The following is a 5849-nucleotide window of genomic DNA, read 5'->3' as shown; positions in this document are numbered from 1 at the left end:
TGACGATATTTTAGCATTATCTTCAAACCTTTCCTTTGTCACAGTTTCTGTCCCTCTAGGCAAATACATTTTCTAATTTCCCATTGTTCTCTCCTTAGCAGTAAAATGTTTTTGCATTCCTAATTTTTTCCCCCTTTGGCTGCCAACAACAGGAAATAAAAGCTTTGCCAAATTAAGGAGAATGAGATTTTTTTAGGATAACTGGTCATAGACTCAAAGGAAGAGATGAATCATCAGGCCTCAGTGAGGCAGCTCCTGGAGCATCTTCAGTGGAGGTAGTGGAGGTAGTGACACATAAGCACGGACTTCGGTCGACAGGGCTGTTAACGTGGGGATTCCGTTCCTGTGACTGCCGGTCCAATACTAAGTGTTCACTTCCAGTTTCCAGGAGTGAATATCTGCATGGTTCACCTTGCAGTAGTGGTTCTAACCCAGGAGCACTGTAACAGTTCCTGGGTGGAATTGTTGGGTGTCTACCTCCATTCGTGCCTACTTGCAAAAATAACAAGGAGGCCACATCCCCTGACCTCCTCCAACCTCACGAGGGGAAAACAAAGTCACCGTCAGCTGCCCAAGGCTTATTCCTATGTGGCCAGACATACCACCACCCTCTAACCTATTTACCAACTCTGACATCAACTGTCCCTCCCATGGCACTCAGTCTGCTGGGCTCAGTTCGTTACAATGACCACACAGAACTCACAGACAATATGCACGATTATGGGTTTCTCAGGGAAGCAACATGCTACAGCTCAGATTTGGGAATACTCTCAGGATACAATTCTTTGATCACTACATTCTCCCTCTGCTATGTCCTCAGGCACACCTTGCTGGCCTTTGGCCTCTCATCCTGGCCTCTGCCCTGCTCCAGCAAGTGTTACAAAGCTCTTTTAGCTCTGCCAATAGGTACTCCTAGGTGCATGCCCCTCCACCAGCAAGCTTCCTGCCCCAAAGTATTCAGCTTTCTCGCTCCGTAAGCTGGCAAGGCCACCACTCTGTCTTGTACCTCTTGGTCCCACTGCTACTGTCTCTCTTCTGGGGTTTCTCTGCTGAGGCATCTCTGCCAAGGAGGTCCAGCACAGGGATCTACAGTCCATGGACACACTCCACTCTGACTCCAGCTCTTCTCTTGATGCCAGTGAAATCCCCCTTTCTGCCTCTTGTAGGGCTCATTTTAAGCATAGCAGAATGACAGAAGTAACCAATCCCCACATTAGACTTCCAAACACCTTTTTGCATGGTCCCACCCAGTAATTTGGTGGGAGTCACAAAAACCATGGCTAGAAAAGTGATACCAAGTAATTCACTGCACCACTACTGGACTTGTTTCTATTGTTTCACCTGACACATGTTCCACCCTGGCTGAGTTCTCGGGTTACCCAGAGACTGTACATCATCTGTCATCTAAGGACTTACATCTGAACCACACAAGTGCTTAGTCTTGCTTATCCAATGGGAAATGGTGAGGTTGGCTAATGCACTAATGAAAGTCAGCTTTCTGAGTTGCAGACAGATTTGAGCAGGAACTGGAACTGTGTCATCAATTGTGTGACAGACAGTGAGTGACGTCAAGGAGATGATGTTATCGAGTGTGAATTTCCTAATCTACACAAGTCAGTAAAGAAGATAAACAGTGGGATTTTTGTCTTTCTTCCTTTTAGTACTTTGGTTGTAACTACTTACAGAACATCTCCTTTATAGACTTGCACAGAAATCATCATTTTTCATGGAAATAAGTCAATTCCTTACAGAAAAATTAAATCATTCCCTGAAACAACTTATTAACATAGCAAGCTCAGGCCCATTAGCCCAAAGAAAGCTGGTACCAAACTCAAATGTGTACATAAGCAGCTGTTTGAAAAATAACCCAGATAAGCAGATTTTTTAGCTACTTAGAGCCTGCCTGCATTATGTACCCAGTAAAACTGGCCAACACCTGCTAGTCCTACACATTGCTGTTGAGTTGACTTCAACTCACAGCGACCCTAAAGGACAGAGTAGAACTACCCTACCCCACAGGTTTTCCAAAGCTGTAATTCTTACAGAAGCAGACTGCTGCATCTTTCTCCAGTGGAACAGCCAATGGGTTCAAAGTGAAGACATTTTGGTTAGCAGCATAATGCTTAACCACTGGACTCCCAGAGCTCCTCTTTAGCCCTTGCCAAGACAAAACCGTATAGTTATAAGGAACCCCGGCTGCATTGTCCTTTGGAGCTCTCTGGCCCAGTGACTCTCCCCTTTGCTGCAGGACATCACTAAGCCCATCTCTCTCCTCTTTACAAGGGTTTTTCATACTCTCTGCCCCTCCTGCTGGTTTCCTGTCCCTGGAAGACCTCCAGCTTTGGGGACACCCTGCATCAGACTGTCAAAGCATCCAAACCAAAACCAAACCCACTGTCATCGGGTGGATTCTGACTCAGAGCAATCATGTAGGACAGAATAGAACCATCCCATGGGGTTTCCAAGGCTATAAATCTTTACCAAAATAGACTATTTCATCTTTCTTCCAAAGAACAGTTGGTGGCTTCAAGATGCCAACCTTTAGGTTAGCAGTTGAATACTTAAACCACTATGCCACCAGAGCGCCTGTCAATGCATCAATCCCAATAAATAGCTTGTGATACAATGCTTCTATCTCATGGTTATATCTTATTTCTTGATCAGCCCTAGAATTCCTTGAACTCATGACACCTGTGGGAGCCACAATTTAGCCAAGGACAATCAAATAATCAATAGTCTGTAAATAGTGGTTCAAAAAATTGGGCATACTTTCTTCAATAAATAGGACTTTTAGGAACATGACAAAGAAAAAAAAAAGCATGGAAGAGAAATTAAATCTTTTGTATTGTTCCTGGAGGATTAATAAAGGAAGGTATGGATGAGAGAAACAGGAAGATTTTGGCTCAATGAGGGAAAGACTTTTCTTAGAGCTGTCAGAAAATAGAAAGCATTGATTTGTGAAATAGTAACTTCCTTAAACTGATAATGTTTATGACACTCCAATGGCTGTCTGGAGGGTAGGGGCAGAAAGTGCTGCTATTACTTTTGATTTTATGACTTAATTATTGTAGTGGACATTCATAAATTGCCTAGCCAAGCCCCTTTCTGCCCCTCCGTTGGCCGTTTTTCGTTTGCTCTCCCAGGCCCACTGTATGCTCTGCTACACTGTGTTCTGTGCCTAGGACTCTATTACAGACTTCATCAGCGGACACTCTTGACCTCTGGCTACCAATGGACAGTGGGCAATTGGAGGGAAGAAGGAGTATGAAGTCATAATATTCATTTACCTGGCTCTCCACCTGCTGTTTCTCTGGGGGTTGGCTGAGGTCCTTTTCCGAAAACCATCAATCCTAATGACCCCTCTACAGCTGTAGCTGATCTCTCCAGATTTCACCAAATAAAACCTTTTCATCTACTGAGGTCCGGGGTGATAACAGTTCTGTACTTTGGCTTTAACAAGGTGCTTCAGCATCTCTGGTTTTCTTTGTTGTGGTTGAATGCTATGGACTCCATTTCAGCTCACAGCAACCCCATGTGACAGAGTTGAAGTGCCACATAGGGTTTTCTAGGCCACAGTCTCCCGTGGAGCCACTGGCTAGGCTAGAACCTCCAATTTGGGTAAGTACTCAAGTGCTTCACTGGTGTGCCCCCAGGACTCCTTCTGACTTTCCACAACCCTACGCATATTTCATATTTTCCTTGAACAATAAAGATCTTGTTAATTGTCAGCCTCTAACTCACTCTATTTCAGTCTCCTACCTGCTGTGACTGGGACTCCAGCTCTCTTGTTAGATATATAAGCAAGCCATTTATGAGTGGATGGCTCCTGTTAACTTGGAGAGTGGGAGTCCCATCCCAGACATGGATAGCAGAAAGAACACTCCATAGGGGACTATTGCACTGAATAGAAAAGGGTGAGTGTGCCCAGAACTTCCTGACCTCACTTCCTTAGCTGAGTGCACAATCTTCAACACTATATAAATCATCCTATGGAAAGAAGATCACAAAATGAATTCCTCTAATGTCTTCTTTCTTTCTTCCCAAATGAAAGAACTCAGTTAAAAATCTGAGTATTATCTGTTATGTTAAATGAAATCTCCAGAATGTTGTGAGACTCATATCAAATATGTGTGTTCTGTCTTAACGAGGTCATTTTGAAAACTGCAATATCACAAAAGAAACACATTTAAAATGAGGAAGTTAAACTTATTTGGAAACAAAATATTAACATAAAGATATTTTTGTGTTATATAGAATTGTGTCCAAATTTATTTGTATACTTTCACTTTTTGATCGAAGTCATATGCCCCATAATATCCACTTTAGCAAGGACCAATACTTATTCATCCATGATCCCAACTCCTGTAAAACCTATTGTATTAAAAACTCTAGGTACACACAATAGTATGTAATAACAAATGGGGACTACTTGGTGATATGCAGTAAAACATTTTTATTACTGTATTATAATGTTAAAAATGTTTTGGTATATCTGGAAGTGCTGTTTTTAAATGTTTTTGATGCATAGAAAGGTACAGTATGTACTGCACTCTAAGACAAACATTTGACTAACTGATGTTAGATACGAACTGTCCCCAATTCTGTTGACTTACCAACAAATTCAACTGCAAGACAGACTTAGAAATGGAGCTCATCATAATCTGGGGACTGCCTGAATACAATATGGTGTTTGCACAACATCCAAATTACATAACGTCCTATTTCATAAAACTTATTGTGGACATTAAGCAAGGCATGACTTCGAATCAGTGGTGATTTGAATTTAATAGTGAAATACATCATGCAGTTTAGAATGTTATGTTTAGAAATCAAATCATTACAGTTTTATTTGCAGCTGAGTCCTAGATAAGATCTCACTGAGCAGTACACAGACAGAGCTCCTGAAGTGAACCACTTGGCTCTGTGTTTGTGGGGCCTCCAGGTGTCTCTCGACTGTGAAAATGCTGTTAATATTTGTTCACTGTGATTATTAATTTCATTATCCTCAGGCCAAATTCAACCATTTCTATCACAGATCAAAGTTCTTTTTGTTTTGTTTTCAAAGTGGCAGCATTATATTGTGCTAAGAACCTTCTCTTTGTTAAAAATGCAGCTTTGCATATCCCTGCTCAAGAAACACATTACAAAATACATATATTCATTGCATTTTTATGTAATATTAGATACATACAAAAGAGTATGGCATATAGTTCTAAGATGTGAAACAAAATATTAAAGTACAAAAAATACATCACTCAACAATAGAACTAAAATATTATCAAAGCCATAAACTATGTGTTTCTACCTAATTTCATCCCTTGAATATTTTGACATGCTCAAATTTTCTTTATATTTAAAAATATAAATTTTTAAATCTCTCTGTATAATTTTAAAATAATGAACACAGGGATATGTTTTCACTTGTCCCACTTCATGGAAATAAATACAACAGTGAAAATGGAGTTGAATGGACTCTTGGCTCTCCATGCTACCATCACCATATGTGATAGTTGGAGCTGTGTGTCAACTTGGCTGGACCACAATTCTGTGTGGTTTAAGCAGTTGTGATGTGGTTATTCCCATGATGAAATCAGATTAATATGTTTTGAGCAGCAATTCCGTTGAAAGGGTGTTTCCCTAAGGGGTATGGCCTGCTTCCAGGATATTTATGGACATCCTGGGAAAAGAGACACTCTTCTTCTGTGGATCAGGATTCTGTTGTGCTGCCTACAACTGTCCATGAGTGAACAATCCACCATTCAGCCTGGAGATCTTGGATTCATCATTCATTGGAGTCAACAGCCAGTATACTGCCTGCCAACCTTGAGTTCCTCAGGCCTTGCAGCCGC

Source organism: Orycteropus afer, unplaced genomic scaffold, assembly GCF_000298275.1.
Source record: "Orycteropus afer afer isolate SDZICR_OR568_19922 unplaced genomic scaffold, OryAfe1.0 scaffold00029, whole genome shotgun sequence".
In the NCBI taxonomy this organism is placed as follows: Eukaryota; Metazoa; Chordata; class Mammalia; order Tubulidentata; family Orycteropodidae; genus Orycteropus; species Orycteropus afer.
Note: the sequence above shows the minus strand (reverse complement) of the source record.